The sequence below is a fragment of the Orycteropus afer genome, unplaced genomic scaffold, assembly GCF_000298275.1.
Source record: "Orycteropus afer afer isolate SDZICR_OR568_19922 unplaced genomic scaffold, OryAfe1.0 scaffold00034, whole genome shotgun sequence".
In the NCBI taxonomy this organism is placed as follows: domain Eukaryota; kingdom Metazoa; phylum Chordata; class Mammalia; order Tubulidentata; family Orycteropodidae; genus Orycteropus; species Orycteropus afer.
In genome coordinates this window covers 13,666,653-13,676,627 of record NW_006921621.1, presented here as the reverse complement: position 1 = coordinate 13,676,627, position 9,975 = coordinate 13,666,653, and positions in this window count along the sequence as shown.

The window sequence follows — 9,975 nt, the reverse complement described above, 5'->3', positions numbered from 1 at the left end:
CTCAGGGGTCCAAGATTATCTTCTGTGTCTGTGTTAATTGGTTTCCCTTTTCTTTGTTGAAGAGGGTCTGTGCAATCCTTCTGCCTAGTCCACCATCTTGCCCCGCCTCCCCCAGGAAGGTTATTATTCCAGGCAGGGAGATGAGCAGAGCTAGATTCTGGGTCCAGATAATTATGTTTTTCACCTACATTAATTTTCAGTGTACTGGATATGGGACAGTTTTTCATTGATCAGGTGGTGTGTGCCAGGGAAGGTAGGATGTTTGGCATTCCTCTGGTAGCATAGTGCCTAAGGCACTTGACTGCTAACCAGAAACCTGGCAGTTCAAACCCACCAGCCACTCCTCGGAAGGAAGATGGGGCAATCTATTTCCGTAGTGATACTGCCTCGGAAACCCAAGGAGGGGTTGCTATGAGTCGGGTCCTACTCGAGGGCACACAACAACAACAACAACAACAACAATCAATTCAATGCAATGCCAGTAGCTTCCCCAACTCAAATCCCCCTCATTAGTTACCAAAATCCTTTCCCCCTCCCACTCACAGGACGGTTGGAACCAATCTGCTGAGAACTGCTGAACTAAAGTGACATAGGGAGGCATGCCCTCACAGTCTTGGCCGCAGGAGCACAGGGAGGGAGGTGGGTGCCTTGTTTCTGGCCTTGGCTCTACCTCTGGAAGGCGCTGGGAGACCTTGCGCAAGTTGGTTCCCTTCTTGGGGCTCTGGATTGTAAGTCTAGCATTTTATGATCCCTCCTGGCCCCACATTTCTTGCCAGAAACGTCAACTGCTGATCCACTCAGTTCTGACTGCTGTTCCCATTCAGCACCTGGTGTAGGCACAGTGTGATAGACCAGTTGTTGTTGTTGTTTTGTGCCGTCGAGTCGGCCCCGACTCATAGCGACCCCTCCTTGGGTTTCTGAGGCGGTATTACTACGGAAGTATATTGCTCAACCTTCCTTCCGAGGAATGGCTGGTGGGTTTGAACCGCCAGCCTTCTGGTTAGCAGTCAAGTGCCTTAGGCACTACGCTACCAGAGTTCCTGTGATAGACCAGATGGCCCTGAAAATTCCAGTCTCTCAAGGCTTCAGTCTCCCTCCACTCAAAGTTTGCTTGGGTTCTGACAACTTCACAAAGGTCTGCTGATTGCTGGTTACAGCAGGTGAGTTTGTAAAGCAGAGCTGAATTCCTAGAAGGAGACAGGCCCCAAGATGATCCTTTTAAGATGAGCAGGAGGGGTGGTGGCTGGGAGACAGGAAGGTTGCAGCCAACCTCTGGATGTGGCTGTTCTGAGTGGACTCTCCTCATGGACTTCAGGGGCACAGAGGCCTAGAGCCTTACCGTGTACAGTGTGTTTGCTGGGTCAGCAACACCAGCATCTGGTCCCTTGGAATCAGAATCTGCACTTCCACCTGATTTCCCAGGTCGTTCGCATGTACATCAAAGTGTAAGAAACACTGTTGGTGCCTCACCCAGGAGCTGCCTTCTCCATGAAGGAGAAGCTTGTTTTTCCTCTGGCTCTGGAAAGGCTTGATTAATATTCGCCTCCCTGCAGAGGCCTTCCTGCCCCAAGGCTGCCAACAGGCCCGGCCTTCGATCACTCATTATATTAACAATTTGTCCGTTATTTGGGACCAGTGAAAAAAGCCTTCTCCAAACATGCCCTGAAGCTCCTGGGGCATATGTGATAACTTACTCAAACCAACCTGATACTTATTTAATTTCCCTGCATCTTCCACTCCAAAGAGTTTTTAAAAAGTAATTTTCTGAAACTCTTTGGCTAGGCCATTTGTTACACTATAAGGCTTTCTCTCTGGAGGGATTTGTGATTATAACTGGAATGAGAAACCTGTGTTATTAGAAATAATATTTGGTCCTAGAGAACCCTAAAGAAATTGGGTGGCAGGGGGAATGGTAGAAAAGGCAGAGGAGTGTGGGGTTGTGGAGGACAAGGGTTCTTCCTGTATGCTCAGTTCTCATTCTTGTACTTTGAAAAAGAAACAGGGAAACGTAAGGAAAATAAATGTTCAGAACGATGCTGGTTCTTCTAGAACTGCGGTATCCAATGTGGTAGCCACTAGTCACATGTGGCTATTAGAATTAAAAATAAAATAAAAACCCAGTTTGTCAGTTGCACCGGTCACATCTCAAGGGCTCAACAGCCACATCTCTATTCATGCAGAAAGTTTTATTAGACAGAGCTATTCTAGAAAGTCCTGTAGTGTTGTAAGACATATTGGCTGTAATGGCTTATTCCTAATTCCAAATTGAACTGCACATGCCATGAGGGGCCTGGACAGGCATGTGGGTGGTGAGCACCTTTCTACTTTATGATGCTTTGAAATCAGTAGATAAAACAACATCTGGGCCCATTTTCTCTGTTAAGTTGACAAGGAGTTGTGCTAACACACTGAGGCCAAAGCCAGAAGGCTGGTTCCATTGTCTTCCTTGTGCCACACTGGACAATGGGTAAACTCTTGGTGTCTTTATCCCTGGGTGTCACAAATGGTCAAACCCTCAACTATAAACTGAAAGCTTGGAGGTTTGAACCCACTCAGAGGTACCTTGGAAGAAAGGCCTGGCAATCTGCTTCTGAAAGTCCACAGCTTTGGAAATCCTAAGGAGCACACTTGTACTCTGCACACATGGGGTTGCGATGAGTCAGAACCAACTTGATGGCAACTGGCTTGAGTTTTGAATTTATATAAGGACAATATCTGTCACTAGTTAGTGGTGAGAAAGACAAGTGAGAAAGACAGTTTCTGAATCACATGTGGGGTTTAAAAATGAAAACATTTCTGGGTCCTTAACTACTCAAATAAAACAGCAACAATAAAATGAAACAAATAGTAAGATGCACTCCTGTCTCCCTACTCTTCCGTCATGTGCATATGGCTCCTTCTGGGAGGACATCCAGTGGTGAACATGGCAGAGAGGAGTTTCCTCTCCAATTGTATTGGAATATGAAGTTGTACATGGTTAGTATTGCTTTAGAAATGTAATTTTAATGGGTTTGGAACGAGCCTTGATGCAGGCTGTTTTACATAACAAGAGCTTAGTTTTGGCAGTTCAGCAAAATGATGTTTTAAAACACAAAGGCATTTGCATTCTTATACAACTCATTTCTTATAAAGATTCCCTTATAAAGGTTGTTGTTGTTGTTGTTAGGTGCCGTCAAGTCAAGTCGGACCTGACTCATAGCGACCCCTCCTTGGGTTTTCGAGGCAGTATCACTACAGAAGTAGATTGCCCAATCTTCCTTCCGAGGAGTGGCTGGTGGGTTTGAACCACCAGCCTTCTGGTTAGCAGTCAAGTGCCTTAGGCACTATGCTGTCTCTACACATTTCTGCCTGAAATTCAGTTCATACTTGTCCTTACAGCTTTTTCTGGGTCAGGAAGGGGGAAGCCCTTTTTCTTTTGACTTCTCAGCACAATTGATTGACTTTACCTGTACCTGAATAAACCAAAAAACAACCAAACCCACTGCCATCGAGTGGGTTCTGACTCATAGCAACCCCCACTGGGTTTCTGAGGCGGTAAATCTTTACAGAAGTAGATTGCCCAGTCTTCTTTCTGTGTGGCTGGTGGGTTTGAACAGCCAATCTTTCGGCTTCAGTCAAATGCCGTAGGCACTACGCCACCAGAGCTCCTTATATGAATAGAGGACCCCAAGAATTAACGATGTCTTTGTATCGGTCTTTCGTCGTTGTCTTAGTTTTCTAGTGTTCCTGTAACAGAAATACGACAACTGAGTGGCTTTGTAAAACAAATTAATTTTTTCCCTTGTGGGAAGCCAGGCTAGCCAGGCGCCATCCAGCGTGTCCTCCTCTGTGGCCCATGGTGCTCTCTTAAGCATTTTGGACCTTATTTGTGGTTTTTTTCCTGTGTCACGTCTTGGCTTCTTAACTAGATCATGTCATTATTATTAGGTGTCTTCGAGTCAATTTTGACTCAACCACCCCATCTGACAGAGTAGAACCATCCTGTAGAGTTTTCTAGGCTGCAATCTTTAAGGAAACAGATTGCCAGGTCTTTGTCCTGGGGAGCTGTTGGTGGGTTTGAACTGCCAACCTTTTAATTAGCAGCCAAGTGCTTAACTACCAGGGCTCCTTAACCAGATCGTAGGCTTCTTGAAACCGTGCCTTTACATAGCTGCCCAGAAGAGGACTCTCCCTATCTTCCCCTCTCCTTCTTCTCCCTCCAGTCTCCAGGGCACCACTGGTCCTCAAATACTAGGCCCTTCTCAGTCCTCACCCCTGGCACCCGTGCCAGTGGATGAAACTGAACTCTGGTATTAAAGTTCAAATGATAACTCAAGCAATTACTTTTACTGCTCTGGACAGTAGGGATGGGAGCTCTGGTGACATAGTGCTTAAGGCATTTGACTGCTAACCTAAAGGCTGGTGGTTCAAACTCATCAGCTGCTCCTCGGAAGGAAGACTGGGGAATCTACTTCTGTAGAGATACTGCCTCAGAAACCCAAGGAGGGGTCACTACAAGTTGAATAGACTCTATAGCAGTGAGTTTGGTTTTTTTGGTTAGGCAGTGGGGAATGGGAACTGGGGAGACACTGAGAAGGGAATTGACTGGGAACAAGAATAAGATCTCTTCTCAGAGCTGGAAGTTCTGGGTTTGAGTTCTGTGTATTCCAACTGTGTTTTTTCAGGCTGTGTGACTAGGGCACAAAGTTCTTAACCTCTCTGGACTCGACTTCTCTGTATGAAATGCAGGTACTGCTGCTCACATCAAGGCTCATCACGGGAGTCATGAGCATGTTTCATGCCTGCCAAACCCCACACCTGGACACTTGTGCTACAACTCATGTTCTTCATGACTTCCTGATGGTAGCTCATGGGGAAAGACGCTGGAGAGAGTCTCACACCACTCAGAGCCACAAACTTGGCTGTTTTGACCAAAACGTGGTACTTGTGGAGGGAGAGAGGAAGGAGTGGGGGAGGCCAGTGAGCAACAGGCAAGGAGCGTCTGGAGACACGTCATCCCATGGTGTCTTGATTCTGAGGTCTTTGGCATCTGTATGTGTCTGAGTGAGTGGATGTGCTGATTAGTTGTACTTGGTGAACCAGAAGCACAACCAAAATATGTTGCTCTGTGGTATTTTAAAAAAAAACAAAACAAAACAGGAAGAACAGTGTGGGGTGATGAGTGTGGAAACACGTTTCAGTTTTAGTTTTCAACCATTAACACATATGCTCTGAAAGCCAGTCTGGGAAAACATGCATCTGTCATCTAACTGTGGCATTAGCTGGGGGAAGCGTTTCCTTAGTCAATTTGGATGGAGGACTGTCATCCTCTCAAGGTCAGGCAAGGAGCCCTGGTACTGCAATGGCTAAGTGTTTGAACCCACCCAAGGGTGCTGTTGGAGAAAGACCTGGTGATTTGCTCGCATAAAGATCAAGCCTAGAAAACCCCATGGAGCAGTTCTGCTCTGTCCCATGAGTTGCTGTGAGTTGAAAATAGACTCAGTGGCACCTAATAACAATGAGGGTCAGGCAGCAGGAGGAGTGGAAAGAGCTTTGGACTCATGCAGGCTGTGTGACCTTGGACAAGATACCTGCCTCTCTGAGTTTTAGCCTTTTCACCTGTAAAAGAGTAACCTTCTTTATAGGGTTTTGTGAAGATTATATGTAAAGTGTCTAGGGCTGTGCCTGGCACCCAGCAAGCCTCCAGTAAATGGTAAATATTATTATCACTGAATACATTAAAATATGGGAAACAGAACTGAGCCACAACTGTTACAGCTGAACTGAATCCCAATAACATACTACTTAACAAATAACATCCCCACTTCTTTTAAAAAGGAATCCAAAGTTACAAGCCCCAAACTTCCTGCACATGGCCTAGCCTCTAAACCTGTTGGTAATTTTTCAAAATTGTTGTTGTTGTCAGATGCACAGAATCAGTTCTGACTCCTAGCAAACCTATTCACAAAGAATGAAACACTGCACCGTCCTGCACCATCCTTGCAATTGTTGCTGTGTTTGAGCCCATTGTTGCAGCCACTGTGTCAATACATCTCATTGAAGGTCTTCTTTTTCGCTGACACTCTACCAAGTATGATGTCCTTCTCCGGTGACTGATCCCTCCTGATAACACATCCAAAATATGTGCTTCTAAAGAGCATTCTGGCTGTACTTCTTTCAAGACAGATTGTTAATTTTTCTGACAGTCCATCGTGTATTCAATGTTCTTTGCCAACACCATAATTCAAACGCATCAGTTCTTCTTCAGTCTTTCTTATTCACTGTCCAGCTTTCACATATTTGAGGCGATTGAACATATCATGGCTTGACTCAGGTGCCCTTCAGTCCTCAAACTAACATCTTTGCCTTTGAACATTTTAAAGAGGTCTTTTGCAGCAGATTTTCCCAATGCAATATGTTTGATTTCTTGACAGCTGTTTCCATAGGTGTTGATTATGGATCCAACTCAAATGAAATCCTTGACAACTTCAATCTTTTCTCCATTTATCATGATGTTGCTTATTGGCCCAGTTGTGAGGATTTTTGATTTCTTTAGGTTGAGGTATAATCTATACTGAAAGCTGTAGTCTTTGATCTTCATCCGTAAATGCTTCAAGTCCTTTTCACTTTCAGCAAGCAAGGGTATATCATCTGCATATCACAGGTTGTTAATGAATCTTTCTCCAATCCCCAGGCTGTGTTCTTCATATAGTTCAGCTTCTCAGATATTTCCTCAGCAACAGATTGAATAAGTATGGTGAAAGGATACAACCCTGACTCATATCTTTCCTGATTTTAAACATAGCATAGTGGCTAAGACACTTGCCTGCTAACCAGACGGCTGGCGGTTCAAACCCACCAGCCACTCCTCGGAAGGAAGGTTGGGCAATCCTACTTCCGTAGTGATAACTGCCTCGGAAACCCAAGGAGGGGTCGCTATGAGTCGGGGCCGACTCGACGGCACATAACAACAACAACAACAACATCCTCTTGTTCTGTTCTACCCACTGTCTCTTTGTGTATGTATTGGTTCTGCATGGGCACAATTAGGTATTCTGGAATTTGCTATGATCCACACATTTGAATGCCTTTGCATAGTCAATAACACACAGTTAAACATCTCTCTGGTATTCTCTGCTTTCAGCCAAGCTCCATCTGACATCAGCATTGATATCCCTTGTTTCACATTCTCTTCTGAATCTGGCTTGAATTTCTGGCAATTCCCTGTCATGTACTGCTGTAACCTTTTTTGAATTATCTTCAGCAAAATTTTACTTGTATGTGATAATAATGATATTGTTCAATAATTTCCGCATGCTGTTGCATCATCTTTCTTTGGAATGGACACAAATATGGATTTTTCCATTTGATTGACCAGCTAGCTGTCTTCCAAATTTCTTGGTGTAGATAAATGAGCACTTGCAGAATTACATCTATTTGTTGAAACATCTTATTTGGTACTCTGTCAATTCCTGGAGACTTCTTTTTGCCAATGCCTTCAGTGTAGCTTGGACTTAGTCTTCCAGTATCATTGGTTTTTGATCATAGGCTACCTCCTGAAATGGTTGAACATTAACCAATTCTTTTTGGTCCAGTGACTGTGTATTCCTTCCATCTTCTTTTGATGTTTCCTGAGTCATTCAATATTTTGCCCAAAAAATCCTTCAACACTGCAACTCGAGGCTTGAAATTTTTCTTCAGTTCTTTCAGCTTGAGAAACGCTGAGAATGTTCTGTCTCTTTGAATTTTCAACTCCAGGTCTTTGAACATTTCATTATAATACTTTGTTTTCTGGAGCTGCCTTTTGAAATCTTCTGTTCAGCTCTTTTATTTCAGTATTTCTTCCACCCATTTTAGATACTCTGCTTTCAAGAGCAAGTTTCAGAGTCTCTTCTGATATCTATTTTGGTCTTTTCTTTCTTCCCTGTCTTTTTTAATAACCTTTTGCTTTCTTCATGTATGATGTCCTTGATATCATCCCAGAACTCCTCTTTGTCTTTGGTCATCAGTGTTCACTGTGTTGAATCTATTTTTCAGATGGTCTCTAAATTCTGGTGGATATACTTAAGGTCGTACTTTGGCTTTCATGGATTTGTTTTAATTTTCTTGAGCTTCAATTTCAACTTGCTTGTGAGCTATTGATGGTCTGTTCCATAGTCAGTTACTGGCCTTGTTCTGCGTGATGATATTGAGCTTCTCCATTCTCTCCACAGAAGCAGTCAATTTGATTCCTGTGTAGTCCATCTATAGAAGTCCGTGAGTATAGTCACCCATTATGTTGTTGAAAAAAGGTATTTGCAATGAATAAATCTTTGGTCTTGCAAAATTATATCATGGGATATCTGGAGTCATTTCTATCACCAAGAACATATTTTTCAGGTTCTGATACTTCTTTTTTGTTTCCAACTTTTGCATTTCTCTCACCAGTGATTATCAATGCATGTTTGATTTATTTCAAACTGCACTGCAGAAGTTGGTAAAAAATCTCCATTTCTTTTCATGTATCAAAATGGATACTAAATAACAAAATTATACTTTGCCCTAGTCAAAAAAAAAAAAAAAAAAAAAAAAAAAAGGATCAGAGATACTACTACTAGACAAGATGAATGAACAAAATAAAACACAAGTTAGAATGAAAAAAATAAAATTATCCCCCCCCAGAATCTCCCTACTGTTGCTTCTGAAAAACAACAGCAAACTCCCTTTTACTCATCTCTTTTTTTCTCCTTTTACTCTTCATCCCACTGCCTCCATGGTTTGGATATTTTCAAATCATATTAAAGAAATAAATGGCTAATGGTGCAATTTCAGGCACAGACACTGAGCAGCTAGACAGATAATGTAGCTAGTGCCACTGCACTGTGTGGGCAACTTCCTGCTTTATGGAAATGAGAGGCCTGGCTCCCACCATAACCTAGTTTGGGAGGGAGGGCAGTGACATGTATTCAGGTCATGGAATCTGAGGGACAGGCCCTTTTGCCAGTTCCTCTTCCAAATCATTAGTGGAAAAACTCCGAGGGCTCTTGACACTGAGGACATGATGCAGACAAGTTGGTCAGGGGACAAAACTAAACCAAACCCACTGCCATGGAGTCAGCTCTGACTCATAGTGACCCCTCCTTGGGTTTCGAGGCAGTATCACTATGGAAGTAGATTGCCTAACCTTCCTTCCGAGGAATGGCTGGTGGGTTTGAACCACCAGCCTTCTGGTTAGCAGTCAAGTGACTTAGGCACTATGCTACCAGAGCTCCTGGTCAGGGGACAGGGAGTGGCTATTGCAGATCTTGCATCAGAAGGGGCATTTCCTAAGTGTCCAGGGAACTTAAATGCCCCAAAGCTTGCTTTGACAGACCTCTCTGCTCATTGGCCTTGATTTTAGTTTAGGTGGCTTGGCTTTTCTGACACCTCTCATTTAGCCTCCTCTGTTAGGCACAACACCTCTTTTCTTCTTCCTGATAAAACAAAACATCCAAACCCACTGTCATGGAGTCGATTCTGAGTCATAGTGACCCTAAAAGACAGAGTGGAATTGCCCCATAGAGTTTCCAAGGCTGTAAATCTTTATGGAAACAGACTAATTCATCTTTCTCCCATGGAGTGGATGGTAGATTCAAACTGCTGACCTTTTGGCTAAAAACCCTCAAATGTTATCCCTTCTTGGCATATTTATATTTTAGAAGAAGACAGTGGACTAAGCAGAAGATGGCCATGCTCCAACCCAGAGAATAGAATTAAAGCTCCCCTGTAATGAGCACCTACTTTGTTACCGGTACCAGCCAGTGCTGACTCAGCTCTGACTCACGACTCCGTGCATGTCGGAGTAGAACCCTGCTCTACAGGGTTTCCAGTGGCTGGTGTCTTAGAACGAGATTGCCAGGTCTTTCTTCTGAGGGGTCTCTGGGTGGACTTGACCCTCCAAACTTTCATTTAGCAGTTGAGCCATGCTAGCTGTTGTACCACCAGGAGACCCCCTTCACACATACTACCTCATCTAAT